The following is an 18,797-nucleotide window of genomic DNA, read 5'->3' as shown; positions in this document are numbered from 1 at the left end:
TTTCCATAGGAATGCTTTACCCTCAATTAAAAGTAATCTGGCATATGAGCATATAAGAATTTATAGAAAAATTAAAAGAACAGACAATAGGTTTAGACTCTTAGAGGGTGAATAAAATAGATGAGGACTTTGAAATAACTGAATAAAATGTTTAAGGAATGATAAGGTGTATCATGACAGAAAACTAGAAACTATAAAAAATGGCTTTAGCGTATGGAAAGATCATGGGGAAATTTTCTGGGGGTGATATAGATCTTGGTGGTAATTATGTAAGTATATTAATAGATAAAAATTCAATGGGCTGTTTGCTTAATATATGTCTATTCTACAATATCCTTTCTAAGTATAAACTCAAGAAAAATGCATATGCATGCGCACCAAACACATATACAAGATGTTCAAACTACATTATCCTAATATCCAAAACAATGGAAATACCCACTGTAGAAGGGTTGAATTCATTGTGGTTTGTTCAGAAATGGAATAACACAGCAATAAAAACCACAACATACTGTGTGATACCACTTGCATAAATCTCCAGAGATAACGCTGAGAGGGAGTCCAGACTCCGAAGAACACACCCAGGATGACCCCATGTGTGTCCGGTCCAGAGGGCCTAGCAGCTGGGCCAGAGGCCCTGCAGGAGGAGGTCCTGATGAGAAGCACAGAGAGAGGATCTGGGGACGCCGAGAGCATTCCGCTTCCTGACCTGGGTCAGGGTGGGCCCACAGGTGTATTTATTTCATGATAATTCACCAAGTCATGTTTTATGATTTGTGTACATTTATATATATGTTTTACTGTATCAAAACACTCCCATAAAATTATAAAAGATAGGCATTCAAAAATGTTGTTGAATGAATTAACATATGAATGAATGCATCGATGAGTCTTGTTCCGAGGATCCAGAGAGAAGAGACAGTGGGAGGCTCCAGGCCTAAGACACGAGTGACCCAGCAGCTTCCCCCGGATTCACCGGGATTCGTGTCACTGTCAGAGTGAGGCAGACTGCCATGCACTTGAGATCGGTGTCTCTCAGGATGTCACCTAACATTCCACTAGAAATCATTCTCCCGTTGCTCTGGCCTGAATCACTCTAGCAGTCGGCATTCTCTTTGCCTTCCGTCCCGCTGTGCTTCCCTATTTCTAAAATCTGTTCTCAAGTGCGGCCTCCCTGAATAAGTAGATCTTTGACTGGGAAGAGCGGCAGGAAGGCTGGTTGGTAAAATAATGGGAACCCAATGTTTGGTAGGGTTCCTATACTTTCTGAATGAGTGCTGACATTAACGCATACAAACCATTCAATTAACTTTTACCAGTGAGTATACAAAAGCGGCAATTTACCGACGGGGTTTCTGAAATCTCAGAAAAGCCTAAAGGTGTTCATTTTTCTTCACTTATCAACAATATAATAGGAACGTCTGGTTCCATATTTCTTTGCCAGAGTTTGATTTGATTTTCCACCACCTTATTGCAAATATTCATTAATTTCTGTCATTCTTCAGCTGTTTTATTAGCCACATCTATTACTAACGTCTCATGCAAATGTAAAGATTCCAGATTGTCTTAGAAACCGTATGTTAAGGCTCTGTGTTCTACAAGCTTATGAAAAATATCCTAGGTGCAATCCCCACAGGATCTAGGTAATACATCAAATATATATTCTCATGCACACACGCCTGCAGCAGAAGGGCACTGGCGGTGGGGCGGTGGGGGCAGGCGTGGGCTGGGATTTGCTGAGCGTCAACCAGGAGCAGCCCAGAGAAGGGCGGTCAGGGCCCAGGGCTGCCTCCCTGACCACCCCACCAAGAGAAGCCAGACAGAGGTCTCCCGGGCTCCACAAGCCAACAGGGAGTCGGGGATGGGGACCCCCTATTTTTATGGTACATCAGCTTCATTTTAAAAAATAATATTTGCAGAATCATGTGCTTCATATACCAGTTATATTTTTTCTCATATATGTAAAATAAATACACAATTAAAAATTTTAAAGACCTTTATCAATCCCTTTACCATTGAAAATTGCATACAGCTGGTATGTGTGCCATACTTTGGAAAACCCCATTGTGTATCTCTCCTCAGCTCTGTTCGTCTTCCCAGGATTTTGGACCCAGAGGTGTAGGGAAAAGAAGTCATACTTAAATTCAGGTGTGGGTTTTAATCCCAGCCTGGCTAGCAAGTAGCTGTAATTTATACTATTGACTTATCTGTGTCTGTGTTATCATCTGTCAGATGTGAATAAAAAGACTTTCTTTGCAAGAATATGCAACTTAATTGAGAACAGAGTCCAGTGAATGTCACATAATAGGAGTTCAATAAGTGCACATTTTCCTCTCAATCTCCTTTCCTTCTTCAGCAGAGACCAAACCCTAGATTTCCTGCTGTTTACAGTGCACTCTGAGATTTCTTCAGTTCACAGCCAAGGGGCATTAGATGTCATGCAAATCAACAACACACTTCTATACAATTATATTGTTTGCACTTGTACATATCACACTATTTTTTAATTAACTTTTCATACATCTCCCTTTCCCATTTGAGTGCAAACAACTTGAGAGCAAATTCTGGGATTCAATTCTACAAATACCCCCAGAACCTGTCACCTCCTCACACTACCACAATCTCGTTCCAACCACCATCCTCTCTAATCTAGACCTCGTGTCAGTCTCCCCAGCCCCCTCACACTGCTCCATCCATCCTCCCAGAGGGCAAGCGAGAGAGCTGCTCTCGAAGGCACAGATTTTATGGCTCCCATTTAAAGCCCTTCAGTTACTTGACCTTACTCTGAGAGCAACATGGAGGAACCTTAAGCTCAACCCTGAAGGCTTGTATGATCTGTCCCCTACCCACCCTGTGCCTCAAAGAGCATTAATGTTCCTCCCATTCCATGTTTCAAATATGAGCGTATTTTTCCATTTCACAAATAGCAATATGCTTTGCCACTTGGAGATCCTTGTGTTTTTCCCAACACACGTAAATGCTGTCCAGCACCGAAGTCAAGGTGTATTCCTAGGAAGTCTGTTGAACATCTTAGGGCTCCCTGCTACCAGTTCCAAAGAGTCTTGTACCTGGACACCCTCACACCGTATGAACGGGGCCCTCTCCCGCCTCTCCACCATCATGTCTTCAGCAGCTAGAGCAGCCCTGGAGCACACGCATGCATTTAAGGAACCATGAACACATGTGGGTGAGCACCTCCATGTGGCAAAGGTGCAATGTTAACCCTTTATTTTTTTATAGAAAGCTTATTAACCTAAACATTCACATGCACTTAATGACTTGATTCTACTCTCCATAGAATACAGTCCTGAATTTCCTGTTCAGACTCTCTGTAAGCATGTCCCTCTCTGATGCTTCCCCCTTAAGATAAATCTGCTACCACTACTTCTATGCAGACTCTGTACCAGATGTTCACGAAGGAGGCCGAGGACCCTCGGGCACAGGGAGCCCCCACCCCCACCCATCTGAACCTGCCTGCCCCCACAGCCGGGTCCTACCTGGAGCACTCCTTTCTACGGTACGTAGCTAGTGAGACTTAAAATGGATAAATCTGCCTGTCCGCTGCTCAGAGGGGGCTGAGGTGTCAGCTCCAAACCCCCGATAAGGAAATTCTCTGATGACAGCAGGTCTGACAGTGATGGAGCCTCCCCATCTGCTGTGTTTAGGGGAGACGTAATGATAAGGGCAGCAAAATATGTTTCCCTGGCTCCTGGCCACCACCATATTGTGTGAACTTTCCCCTCTTCCACTGCCCTGCCATCCCCATCTCATTGTGACTTGAAAGAGCTGTTCTCGAAATGTTTGGCTACTTTCGAGAGCTTTCCTTTCCTATTTTTGATGAAATCAGGCTATTTTTTAATGGGGAAAAATGCTATTCCTTTTGGACATACTCAGAAAGTTCTCTCACAGGGCAGAAAGTTCCATGTGCTGTTTGTGTCACATTAACATTCCTTTAGAGGCCCATGTGGTGTCTAATGGAGCTGCTTTCAAAGTCAGCAAGGTTCTTTACTCACTGCTGGCGTCTGTCAGCGGCGGTTAGATGTGCTGCTGTCCCGCCGGCTCCATCAAACGCACTCCACGTATTTCCAGGAGTCTCGTTCCTCCAGGAAAATCATCAGCAGATTCCATGTTCCATCCCTGTGAATAAAGCACATGCCCATTGTGTCATACCTACATTCATCCCTGGATGGCTGCAAGGCAGCCATGGACCAGTCCAGTTCCTGGCCACAACTAGCATGACCTGGTATTACACAAGAAATAAAGAGTTTTCACTGACATTACATCTGTGTATCTCATGATGGAAAAAAAGTAGAAATATCCTTTTACTCATATGTTAAGACTTTGCCTGGTATTAACACATAAGCACACATTTTCCCCTATATGTGGCTGGAAATGTACAGAGCATTTAACTTGCCTTGCACATAATAGGCACTGAAATAAAATCACTGAAGTTTGGAATTAAAGGGCGAACTGAGAAAAAAATAACCTTGCTGAAGACATAAACCAGTTGGTGGAAGAATCCGGAATAGAACCCAATTGTCCTAACTCATAGTTTTTCTTTACTTAACACAACAGCCTGTGTCACTGAATGAATCAGTGAATTAATTTTTTTCTACAGTTTGATTAGTAGTACAGGAAATAATAAAATTCAAACTAAAACCTCTAAAAGCATCAAGTCTTCTCTATGCTAGTAGCGCTTCTGAGCATAATGGTCCCCATTCTGTTAATGTTCATTATAGTCGAGATCTGAATCTGTGAATGGCTCTTAGTTTCACTGTTACAAAGGCTTGCTTTTACTACCTTTACAAACAGATGCAGTAATATGTATTTATATAGTATAAACTTGCAATGAACTACATGATGACTATTTGAGAACTACCCACACTAATCTTTAGTTCCAGATTGATAACCACATACTCCTCAGTTGCTGCTCTAGATGATGTATGTGTGCAAATAAAAGTCTTTTTTAAATAGTTGTAAGCAGAATATATGTGTGCTCTCCATATGGGATAGCCTTATTAATATTATAATTCTTCCTGTAAAGGGGATGAAGTACAGACCAAAAACTTGCTATAATTAACTGTGATGTTGCCTGCCTCTCATCTACCTCGTCCACCACTTCTTTCTAACAAGAACATCAAAAAAACCATATTAGAAATCTTACTGGGATATGGTACTGCCTACAGAGATAGGATAAATAGTGTTCTTCACTCTCCACATTCAAAAACTGATTTGGGGGTTTCCACTCCTTGTGACAAATCTAAAAAGCTTAACTATGGTGTGTGTCCTCAGATAGATGTACTATTTGTAGATGGACTAAAGGATCTTAGGCGTGAAGTATCATCACATGTCCCGGTGGCCAGTGGTGTCCACATCAGCATTATATTCTCAGCTCTCTAACCTAACAAGTCTGTTGTATTAAGCAGTGTCATTAAGAGATAAGAGATTGCCTAGCAGTAAGCAGTTCTAAAGTATAGGTGATAATATTACCTATGTCAAAAGATTTTTGATTGCATGAGTTGATGTACTTAGACTATCTAGAACATGGTACTCAAGAAGTCTCAGCTATTATTTTTGGAAAGTTCACAAATCAGTTATTTCATTTCCTCTCAATCAAGTCACTCTATCTGAAATCTCCTGAAGATAATGGCCCAGAATCTGGTAAAATATGTCCAATATGAGCAGACTTGCTAACATTTTCTATTACTTAAAATATTAAGTGTAGAAAGTCCAACACTGTATTGAGCTAAAATCTGCTTCCTCATAACTACCTCGACTTTATCTCAGTCCTGAACTGTGGGAAAATCCGCATAGACCCAGTGGCAGCCCTTTAAATTATATCACGAGCATTTATCCTATACCCTACCTAAAATCGGCCATTATGGTACGCTCACCTTCTTATTTCTGTATATAACTGACTGAACTGTTAGGGAGGTTGATACAGATAACTTCTCAAGCTAAACTGAAAGACATTTGAGAAATTTTCTGTTTACTCTCCAACTGTTCATTTCTGTTGAGATGTATTGGAAAGTCACTTGGTGATAATAGCATTGTGGCTGTAATAAGTACTTTTTTGCCATTTGTTCCCAACATTATTTGATTTTTCAAACAAGATAAGAAATTATTACTAGCTCACTTACATCAACAATTGCATGTACTTGCTGGCAGGTAGGTGATTCTAAAGATGTATTGCCTAGATATTGAACATCTCTGAATCTTAAAATAATTATAGTTTATGTTTTCTATTTTGCTTGTTTTTGATGATTCTGATCAAGGCTCTTTTCATGTCTTTTTTAGTCTGATAGGAGGTTTTATATAGCTTATTTAACCATGACCACATTTTTACCTCAGTGTACTGATAGAAATAACAATGATCTTTGAAGGTACGGGAAAATGCTTTCTCAATTATAAGTTGGAAATTTTGTAAATAAATGTTGCATCTTTACATTATTCTAATTTTCATTTCATCTTATTTTTGATGCTCTTGCCAAGCTCAGTGATGTAACTTGAATAATTTAACTTTTTTCCCCACTGTTTCTACTTTAAATTTTTCTTAAGACATCAATCTTTTAGAATTCATATGGGAAACCCTTTTAGATACTTCTCTTTATGGTCTATCTTCTTAAAGACATTCAATTGTCTGAGCTTTTATGCCAAAGATCCCAGAGACAATTGTTTAGATCCATGGAGTTTAACACAGTTTTCTCACTATGACACTATGATCTCTAGATTTGAAATCTATAGTGCTGGGAGGCACAGGTCTATTTTTATTGTGCTGATTTAAGTAATTCATGGATACCAATGCCAACTCTGATTTTCCTTAAGAAAAATCATAACCATCTCTTATAAATATACCAGAGCTACTTATATTATGCTACAGTTCCTATTATTCTATGTGTAATAATGTATGGCTGCAGTTTTTTTCTGATTTATTGCTATAACTTGCAATTTATACCAGTTACCATACACAAAATGTTGCATTGGTGCCATTTGTAAGTATTTTTAATAATATGCAAAGTATTTCACTTTTATTTTTAAGTGGTATATAGTGATTCCTAATTGCGCTGATGGAAGGGAACAAGGCTGAGCATAATATCAGAAACCAGGTAAATCCCAGCACCTGGATGACGCTAAGAGGGTCTGGAATTCTGAAAAATGTAAAGTAAGAAATAATGGAGTTATGCATTAATAATGACAGTCAGAATTTGAAATTGCATGCTTTCCTTATCTTGCTTACCTAAATTTCTCTCTCACTGCTGGATATAGATCATCCATCTCTTAGATTGACAAAAAGAAATCACCTAAAAAAGGGACTTCTTTCAAAATTTTCTACAGGACAAGCTACAGGTAATCTGGGAGTGAGCGCCATGAATACCTTAGCAAAAGAAATGAAAGTCGAGCACAGATCACCGTCCCAATGTACAGCAGAACAGATGGGTTACAACCTGCTTGCTTCACCATATGCAAATAATCTCTGTAATCCGCATTACCGTCTATTCAGCATCCAGTCTGAACCAACTTCCTGCCTCTGTTCCATCATTTCATCTAATTCTCATGCATATATGACAATACTAAATTCACACTAAGAAAACTGAGGCCCAAGTCCACCAGATAGTAATGATGGTATCGACGCAAAGTGCTGGATTTAGGATTGAAACTGAACTGTATTTAGTCCAAACTCATGGATTACTGTATCAAGTCCCACAGGAAGCTACCCTGCCCTCCACTCAGAAATCCATCTTATCACACCCACCAGCAGGGCTCATCCCTCCCTGGTGGAACATTTTCCCTTCCTCCTTCTGAGGGTGGCAGCAGAAACAATGTCTACTGCTCGATGCCGCCCCCATGGACACCTAGGGAGGCCCTCGGGGTTTTCACTCGAATGCAAGTGGTGGTTAAGGATTTACTCTCTTTAGGAATGAGAGCAGGCATTTCATGCTCCCTGAAGAAGTCAGACTTATCATACCTGGGACCTGCTCTTAGCTCTCAGGAGGGGCGCCAGTGGGCTCCTGCAATCAGTCATGCATTGTGTCTGCCCGTATTTCCCACAGTCTGAAATTTATTCACATCAACCTGTGCCCTCGCAGTAGATACTTTGTCTCTTTGATATGTTACTGGCTTCCAGGAGCCTGACAGCTCTCTCTGTTTACTTTCAATACATACTGATGAGTTTCCTGAACTATTACATACTTTCAAAACTCCTTAAAAGCGCCCCACAAGCATGTCACCTTACTCACTAATTCCCAGCATGGGGTCTCTGGACCACAGAGATTCTTCATGGTACCAAAAGGATTTAAGGGAATTTTTTTTCAAAATTCAAAAGACTTAAAGGAAATGGCACTTTTAAAAAAGATGAGGCTTAGAGACTCCACACAGTGCTGAATTCTTTGATTGTAGTAGAATTATGTTAACTCACTCTTATAACCTGGTATTTAATGCTTATTGGAATCTCTGGTTAACAGTTGTGAATAATATTGATTTTAAATATTAAAAATTAATCAGTTATACTACTTCATAAAGGTAGGTTTTATTGACAAAACCCTAAATCTTGGAGTCCAGAAGGAAAAAAGTGATTCAAAGGCTCTTTGGAGATGACAAGGTTGAGAACTACTATTTTAATAATAATGACTATATAATATATAGCTATAATATGTATATATTACACATAGTATATATATTATATATAAAAATATTATCAGCATATTACAATAATGTAGTAATTAGCACTGAGTGCTTACTATAAATCATGTGCTAAGCATCTTAATGCAGTATTTTTTAAAAGCTTGGAACATGTGTAAAATAGGCAACATTGCTTTTTTTCATATTCCTTTCTTTCATATTGCTTCATTACGCTTTTATTTACTTTTAATGTTTTTTATTTTTTTTAAATTGAAGTATAGTTGACATAATAGTTTCAGATATACAGTATAATGATTTGCCACTTACGCACATTACAAAGTGCTTGCAGCGAGGGGAGTCGCCCTGTGCCGCCACCCAGTTACTGACCACAGTCCCCATGCTGAACCTGTCACCCCTGTTGCTTATTTCTTTTATAACTGGCAGCATGTGCCTCTTGATCCCCTCCACCTGTTTGCCTTCCCTTCTCCCCCTCTGGAAACCACCAGCTTGTTTTCTGAATTTGTGAGTCAGTTTCCAGGTGTCCATTTGTTCACTTGTTTTATTTTTTAGATCCCACACATAAGTGAAATCATACGGTATTTGTTTTTCTCTGTGTTATTTCACTTAGCATCGTACCTTCTAGGTACATACATGAAACAAATGGCAAGATTTAATCCTTTATCCAGCTAAATAGTATTCCATTGTGTATATGTACCACATCATCTTTATCCATTCATCTGCCGATGGACCTTTCAGCTGCTTCCATATCTGGCTATTTTAAGTAGTGCTGCAATAAACATAGGGGTGCATCTGTCTTTTTGAATTAGTGCTTTGCTTTCTTCAGGTAAACACCCAGAAGTGGAAGTACTTCATCAAATGGTATTTCTGTTTTTAATTTCTTGAGGAATCTCCATACTGTTTTCCACAGTGGCTGTACTAGTTTACGTTTCCACCAGCAATGTAGGAGGCTCCCTTCCCACCACATGCTCACCAACAGCTGCTACTCCTTGTCTTTCGGATGGTGGCCCTTCTGACAGGTGTGAGGGGACACCTCCCTGTGGTTTTGGTTTGCATTTCCCTGACGATGAGCAATGTGGAGCATCTTTTCATGTGCCTGTTGGCCATCTGTATGTCATCTTTGGAAATATGTCTGTTCGGATCCTCTGCCCATTTTTTAAGTTTGTTATGTTTTGTTGTTGAGCTGTATGAGTTCTTTATATGTTTTGAATATCAAATCTCATTCAGATACACCACCTGTGAATATCTCCCCACACACAGCGGGTGCCCTTTCATGTTGTTCATGGTGCCCATTGATGTGCAGAAGCTTTTTCTTTTGATCTCTTCCACTTGTTTATTTTTGCTTTTTTACCCTTGCCTGGTGAGACATGCTCAGAAAAAAATTGCTAAGGCTGATGTTCAAGAGTGAACTGCCTGTGGGTTCCTTTAGGAGTTTTATGGCTTCAGGTCTTAAATTTAGGACTTTATAGATAGGCGAAATAGATTTTAAAAAACTGACTTACCCACATTTTCAGTTTTAGCAAAACCTTATTCTTTCTACTGCCTTGTAAAGGCCTCCACTCTAAGCAAAGCAACAATTTATTCAAGTGTAGATAGTCAAATTGAAAAATTCATTTTAAGAAATTACCCACTTTAAGGATTCACCTTATTAATTTAACCAAATACAAGATTTTCTGATAATATGACAGAGTGGATCATGCCATTGCTATTCGCCACTCTGTGCCACACAGACACGGAACCCCTCTGTCACAGACGGACTCCACAGCGACAGCTAAGAATGAGTTTGTCATGCAAATAACCACTCCATATTTACATGTTTTATAATTAGATTTGCTTTCCCATATTGGATTTTGTGAAATAGGATCCAGGTTGAAGAACCTGGGCAAAATCTATCATCGAAGTGTAGAATATTTCACAGACTTCACTATGAAATATGGGAGACAGGAAAACCTGACTTCCAAAGTCCTCCCCCGAGTCAAAGGTGGCTGAAAGGCTGGGACCACACACCAGGTTCCTTCTGGCTCTGCCTCAGGGTATTTTCCATTCAGATTTTCAGCATCTCATCAACATGATTTCAAAGCATAGCACACATGATGAAACAGGATTCCTGAAAGTGTCGTAGTGGAAAGCAAGCATTACACACCCAAAGTAGTGTTTTTTAAATGAAAAACATTCACCAAAACTGGACAAGTGTAGGGAATGAATAAGTACTATATTTAAGCCATGTCTATTCTGAGAATAGGCTGGTGCAGGACAGTCAGAGAGGAGGGCCAGGTCCTCTGTGGGTCTTATGGAAAAACTCCAACAAGTAGGATGGCGCATTGTGAGCATCGGTAAAACCAGGGCGCAAATTCAGTTACCAAGAAAGGGGCTTTTCCAGTGGAGGAAGTGGTTCTGACAGCCTATTAGACAAGGATTAGCACACTGGGAAGCCAGGCAGGCACCTTCTACAGCAACACAGACAACGGACACATGACGATCTGACTCACACTGTGGAGAGACCCTCCACCCACCAGTCAGTTTAACCGTATGTTGACAGTTGAGTAAGAGTATTGACACTACGTGCAATCAGAGTCCTTCATCTTTTCACTTATTATACATATATACCCTGGCAGCAGAATGTTTTACAAGCACCTGGAAGTCAGTTGAATCAGGACTAAGCCTGGTCCTGCCCCACATAGTATGGGCCTGTCTCCAAGGGAACTTTGCTTTCTTCTTTTTAATTTGTTAATTATAGAATAAGATTGAATGAGGTGACCTCTGTGGCCCTTTCACCCTATGGTTCTATCATACCTATAAGAAATATGTATACATGAGTATGCGAGAGCCAAAACCATGCCCTGGCCATTAGAAAAGCAATCTTCAAAGTGTGATTCCCAAATTAGATATTTCATGAGCTAGCTGACAGTTATAATAAAGTGAATTTTTAGAGTGACCATCTACACCTACAAGTTAATCAATTAAATTGTCTAATAATATTCATGCAATCATTGGCAGGTACTCAAACAAAATGTTAAAAAGATTTTCTCTTCGTAAAGGAGAAGCAGATTGATTTGGACTTGTAGGGTTTGCGGTGCAGCTTTCATAATTTGTAAATGAAACTAATTTGGGAGGTCTCTCTGTTCACACCCAAGATACCACAGCACATCCTTCCTAGGTAATAGTAAAATAATTAGCGGTTCTCAATTGTGCCACCCAATGCTTCCAAGTCTTGTCAGCCTATCAGTAGAGATAAGGGCACATTAAATAATAATCCACATGTATTTGTGCTTTGTGCTACCTGTTCATGGGTGAACCTCTTAGGCTTGAAAATCTTTAGCTCAATACTTTGCCTAAGGCCCCTGAGATATTCTATCCAAATTCACATCTTTCTTAGTTTCAACCTGATGTTTTTGTTTTGTTCTTTCATAGTTCTACATAACTCCTTACATTCCCAGGTTTTTACACATTTTTGCATGCTCCACCTTACCTGCTCCTAATCTCCACCAGTGTAGGAATGGCACTGTGTATTTGCCTCTGACAGCCATTCCAGAGAGTCAGCCTCTTAATTACTCTCCATGCTATTTGCCAGGTCATTTCCACTCATCAACTCTTTAAATTTTGAATGCCAAACTTGAGTGCAGCTACAAAAGTTGAGCTGTAGTCTCGTGAGATTAAGTAGAGAAAACTTGGCAACTCCAGGAAGTGAAACATGGATCAAACCATCACTGCTCGAAACTAAGGCCCTAGGATTGAGTCAAACAATAATTTAGCTTAATCACTTGAACATGAAGCATGAAACTAAAAACAAAATCAACTTTAAAATTTGAGAACCATGATGGATCCTTGAACTAATCATCTAACATCTCCAAGGATATTATAAAACAGAGACTTCCAGGTGATTATGAAAATATTCACAGGCAGTGTTGAGAGGGTCACTGATCCTTTCCTTTCAGTTAAAGCAGATGTGCGACTCAGTCAGTCCTAAAAGAGCTGGCACAATTCATCTGTCATATTTGTGGCTGGCAACCGGTTTTTAATCAGCCTTTCTGTATTAGCAGGTTCCCACATTTTGAGTTGTGCCTCACCAAATTGGATTTAGAATTCAGTTATTCTGTCTGTTTTCAGGCTGGAAACGTTGGGGGGACTCCACCAATCAAAATCATCCACAAGAGACTTTGACGTGGAAGTGAGTAATGTGTAAAAGCAGACTTGATGTAGATGTCAATTTTCCTCGCAGAGATGGAGAAGAGATATCGGCCTTTTGAGAACCACAGTTGCAAGATTGAAGCCCTGAAACTTGACAGAAGCAGTTGTAATAAAGGTGAAATCCTGGCACTGTTTTAATTGGTGGTGGCAGCCATGGAGGCTGTTTTTCTTGAGATTTGGGGCATTTTCCTAGACCCTTAACCACAAACCAGTTTCTTCAGCCATGCCTCCCCTCATTGCCAATGATTTTGGAAGCTATTGAATATACTCTCATAAGAAGTGTCTCTGCTGATATAACCTGAGCAGTTCCTGCTACTTGCAACCAGTAACACTGATCAATCAAAAATGTGTAAATCCAAAATCATTTATAGTAGCTAAAGAATACTGAAAAATGTTTAAGTGGAAGAAGAAATATAATGTTTGAACCATTCATAACAGCTCTACCGAGTTCATGAAATGGTAAGAAAAGGAAATTACAAGATCTCTCTGGATAGCAATCTCACACAAGTTCCTATCAAAATTTTACAAGTATTCAAGATAGATTTTAAGCACAAAACAAAATAAACAACAAAAAAAGCAAATGATTGAGGATCAAAAATATTGATCCTTTAATAAGGAATTAAAGCATTTTCATGTTAAAAGACATTATACATATATATAAATACATGAATATATCAAATGGCTAATATCAACAAGACAAGAAATAACAAGTGTTAGTAAGGAATTGAGAAAAAGAGAACCCTCATCAATGTTTGTGGGAATATGAATTGATGCAGCTACTGTGGAAGGCAGTATGGCAGTTCCTCAAAAAATTAAAAATAGAAACACCACATGCCCCAGTAATTCCCCTACTAGGAATTTGCCCAAAGAAAAGTCTCTGATTCAAAAAGATACGTGTACCCTTATGGTTATTACAGCAGTATTTACAATAGCCAAGATATGGAAGCAGCCTAAACGTCCATCAGTAGATGAATGGGTAATGAAGAGGTGGTACATATACACAATGGAATGTTATTTAGCCATAAAAAAGAAAGAAATCCTTCTATTTGCAACAACATGGATTGACCTAGAGGGTATTATCCTAAGTGAAATAAGGCAGGCGAAGAAAGACAAATACCATATGATTTCATTTATTTGTAGAATCTAAAAGCAAAACAGAACAAAATGAATAAAATAGCAATGGACTCAGAGACACTGAGGAGTGACTGGTGGTCACCATGAGGGACGGTTTGGAGTGGGTGATGGGGGATAAAAGGGCACAAACATTCTCAGTCATAATATAAGTTGGCCATGGGGATGGTAGTGCAGCACAGAATATTGTCAGTGGCTCTGTCACCTCTTTCTGTGTTGACAGATGGTGACTATACTAATGCTAAGGATTTAGTAATGTGTGTAACTGCTGAACCACTGTGTTTTATGCTTGGAACCAATATAATATTGCATATCAATGATAGTTTAATAAAAAGAAATTATGTGTTGCATATACACAAGGGATTATTACTCAGCCATAAAAAAAGAATGAAGTCTTTCCATTTGTGACAACAGGGATGGACATATAGAGTATTATTCTAAGTGAAATCAGTAAGAGAGAAACCCAAATACCATACAATTTCACTTATATTGAAATCTGAAACATAAACAAATAAACAAAACAGAAATAGAACCATAAACATAGAGAACTGGGGGTTGCCATATGCGAGGGGGACAAAGGTACAAACTTCCAATTATAAAATAAAGAAGTTATGGGGACACGTTCAACATTGGGAAGACAGCCAACACATTACACTGTGATTATCTTTGTATATTGACAATTGTTAGCTACACTCATTGTGCTGAGCATTTTGTAATGTTCATTTTGTTGAATCACTACTTTATATACCTGAAGCCAATATAATATTGTATATCAACAATAAAAATTAAAAATGTTTCAGGCATCTGAAAATAATTACTCAGCTTTGAAGTCATTCAGGCCGGATGCTCTTCCTGGATGAAGCTGTTTGGAAGACTTGTTTTTTACATTTTTTTTAAACTGAATTTTGATGACTTATGACTTTCCAGGCATATCTGATTCATTCAGATATTCAAGGAGAAACCACATACAGTTTAGGAAAACATTCCATAATTTTTTATTTTGTTTCTTTTGTTGTTATTTGACTTTATTCTCTTTCTTGATTTTGTAACCCCTACAAGCTGGGAGCATTTTGAAGACTCATTTTTAATTATCAAATCAATTGTTTTCTAAACATTTTATATAAAATACATTTTTTTCTACTGTACTTATTTCATGTTGGTTCTTTTTCTGATTTCTTGAGTCCAATAAGCAATTCATTGAATTTTTAATTTTAGAATTTTTAGTAAATATTCCATGAAAAAACATGTACATGATATTATTGTGGGTATGGTTCTATAAATGTCTATTAGTTACATCTGGTTGGCAGTATTATTTGGACCTCTATTTTCTTACTGATTTTCTGCCTATATCTTTATCAGTTACTCAGAGAGGAGTGCTGAAATCTCCAAATATTACTCCAGGTTGGTCTATTTCTCCAGTCAGGTCTATCAGTTTTTGTTTCATCACTTTGAAGATCTGTTGTTAAAAACAGGCACTGTTAAGCTTGCTGTGTCTTCCTAATGAATTCTCCCTGTAGTCATTATAAAGTGTCTCTGTTCCTGGTAACAGTCCTAGTTCTGAAATATTCTTTGCATGATATTAACAGTGTCACTTCAGCTTTGTTCTGATTAGCATTTGCATAACGTAACTTCTCTTATAATTTTACTTTTAACATACCTCTGTCTTTATATTTTAAAATGTATTGTATAGAGGCTTTTTAAAAAAATCCATCTACGATACTCTGCCTTTAAACCCTAATATTAAAGGCCTCTAAACACTTGGAGTGTTTAAACACTTATATCTAATTTTATTGTCAATAAAGTTGTTGTTATGTCACTTTGCCACTGATTTTCTGATTGTCTCATATTTCCTTTGTTTCTTTTTCACATCTGCTCTCCCTTATGTTAAATATTTTTTAGCATTCCATCTTATCACTTATTAGTTGTACCTCTATGCTTACATTTTTAGTAGTAGCTCTGGTATTTACAATATATTCCCCTAACTTATGATAAGCTACCTACAGATAATACAAAACCACTTCGTACATAATGTAAGAACTTCACACTATTATAGATCCATTCCCACCCCGTCCTTTGCTTTACCTTTGTCATACATTAAACTTTTACATATGTATAATCCCCTTAGTAGTTATTATTTTTGTTTAAGATTCTCAGCTTCATTTTAGAGAAATTACAATAAGAAAACAGTATTTTATATATTTTTAACCATTTCTGAAACTCTTCTTTCTCTAGGTAGATCTATGCTGCTGTCTGACATTATACTTCTGTCTCAAGAACTTCAACACTTTTCATCCAGATCTTCTGGCAGTAAATTTTCTCATATCTTAAGCTTCTATTTTTCTGTAAAAAATCTTTATTTTCCATATATCTGTTTCTTCACATTTCATTCTGGATATTTTCTTAGCTTTCTTTCCATGCATAGTCTTTAGCTGTATCTAATCTGTTTTTAAGTTTACCCATTGTGTTCTCAATTTCTATTTTATTTTTCAATTCTGGAATTTTATTATCTTTTATTTTCTTTGTTATCTGTTACTTTCAATTCTTTATCAGATATATTTTGGCCTTTACTTTAGGTACTATTTCCCTGCTATTTTTCTTCATCTTGCTGTCATCTCTCCCTGCCCCTGAGAGGCCATGGAAACTGCTCAGCTTGTCTAGCTCTCAACCATCTCCCCCTGATTGTAAACACCCCAGGAAAAGTGCAGCCTAGAGGATAGTATTCAATCCGTGGGGTTCCATCTTCTCTGAATCCTGGCCTATTAATTCATATTTATCAAGAGCCATATTATTTTAATATCCAGCAATTATGCTTCCAGGCATCTATCCTAAGGAGAAACCTAAATATGGGCAGATTTATACACAAAGATGTTCAAAGCAAAATAATCTGCATTGTTTGCCAATGTTTGGAGAAAGATTTAACATTCAACAGAGAGGTACACATCAATTCATTGGAATGTGAGGCAGTCGTGATTAATATTTGCCAATAATTTGTATGACCTAATAGTGTGTTCACAATATCAAATAAAATTTCAGGATAAATACGATTTATACAACTAGTTTCTAACATAAAATTATTCATAACACATTACAAAACAAGAAAACATCCTCTAAAATGTGAAAATAGAGGTCATTTTAATTTTCTTTATACTTCCCCAAAAATTTCGGCACTAGAAATTTAGTAAGGAAACCAATGTATAAAAAGGCACAAAGTCCCAATCATAATGTGAGTTGGTCATGGGGATGGAAGACGACAGAGAATAGAGCCAATGGTTGTGTAGCATCTTCCTGTGCTGACAGACGGTGACAGCACCAGAGGGGTGAGGATCTATAATGTGGGTAACTGGTGAACCACCGTGCTGTGGGCTTGGAACCGTGTAAGACTGTTTATCAACTATACTTCAATGAAAAGTACATTTAAAAAAAAGAAACTCATAATATAAATGGAAAAGTGAGTTTGAACTAAAAGAAGACAGTGACTCCATCGGTTTTTGCGTGTTTGCAGGAGAGCGGTTTGCCCCCCACCTCGTGCCAAGCCAGTCTGATGCCCTCGCCTGCCGTGCCTGTGCTCCTGGCTGTCCGACTGGCCGGCCACTTTCTCCAGGGAGGATGGTTCTGATGCATCCTGTATCTTCTCCTGTCTCTGCATGAGACCGCAGGGATGACCTGGGGATGAATCCTGAGGCTCCTGGGCAGGTTTCAGCCCCCCACCCTCCGGGTCATGACCCCCGGCAGCCCGACCGAGTGATGCAGGGCCTGGGGCGCTCCCCATGCAGACTTAGACTGCTGACACCACTTACCCGTATCAGCGAGATCTGAACATGAGCTCTTTCAAGAATTATTAAAAATAATAGCTGGATAATGGAATGCTAATTGAGACCAACTCTTTTTAAAAATGTATATCTGGATAACATCAGTGCATATTGTCACCACCCACCTCTACTATATTCTGATGTTTTGGCAAAGTATTCTTATCATTGTTTCTTATAGAAGCAATTTTCTTTGTCCATTACATTAATAATGTGATGGCTTCTTGTTAACAAGCAAATAATTAATCCTCTGTGAGTAGATCTAGTTTAATTTAAACATGCTAATCTTTTTGCACTTTTCAAGCAGGAAGTAAGACATCGCCTAATAGCTAATTAGTTCTAGCAGCTCTCTATTATATCTCACAAATGATGAGAAAACACTGATTGTGTGCCAGCCAGAAAATATGATTTCTTAGCTTGTGTTGCAAGTAGACATTATGTGAAGTTTATTTGGCATAACTATATTCGGGCAGAGGAGAACCTAAAATGGTTGAACAAATCTAAGAGCTAGAAATTAAGGTTTGGAGAGATACATGGTAGGAACTAGGGTTTTTCAATTTTGAAACAAGATGTATTATTTAATAAGAAGGGCAGGTGAAGAACAAGTTGTACACTGGGTATGCGATTTCTTCGGGTGTGCAGAGACCTTGCCTTGCATCAATGTCTCGCTGGTGAGTCAAGCGCAGATACGGTGAAGGCAAACGCTCCTCCCAGGGAGGTACACGGGCTGGGACACCACCAGGACAGCCTGGTCACAGCACAGCCGAGGGTTAAGGAGTCTGGGGGGAGGTTTGAAGAGAGTTGCTCATTCAGGGCAGTCCTCCAGCTGGAGAGACGTGGAGCCCTGAATCCAATGACCTGGATTAAGACCGACGGCTGCCAGGCTCCATCAGAACAAGGTTCAGAAGTGAGTTCAACCACAAGAGAAAAATCGAGGCACCAAATCACGCAAAGTTGCTGTAGACCACAAATAGAAGCGGGTTTTTATCTCAAATGTAGTGTCATTTATAGAAAGGAAGAAGGCGCTTAGGGGGA

The 18,797-nt window shown here is 38.8% G+C and overlaps 1 long non-coding RNA gene across 1 annotated transcript in view; it reads right to left on the bottom strand.

Moving 5' to 3' along the window:
- The window catches only part of LOC140846737 (uncharacterized), a 202,267-nt gene that overhangs the window by 51,840 nt on the left and 131,630 nt on the right, over window positions 1–18,797 (bottom strand). Inside the window, exon 2 of the long non-coding RNA XR_012126105.1 lies at window positions 4,014–4,137. This is a non-coding gene — a long non-coding RNA (uncharacterized lncRNA). The remainder of the gene's footprint in view (window positions 1–4,013; window positions 4,138–18,797) is intronic.

Source organism: Manis javanica, chromosome 16, assembly GCF_040802235.1.
Source record: "Manis javanica isolate MJ-LG chromosome 16, MJ_LKY, whole genome shotgun sequence".
Lineage (NCBI taxonomy): Eukaryota > Metazoa > Chordata > Mammalia > Pholidota > Manidae > Manis > Manis javanica.
This window is presented reverse-complemented; position numbering and strand designations above follow the sequence as displayed.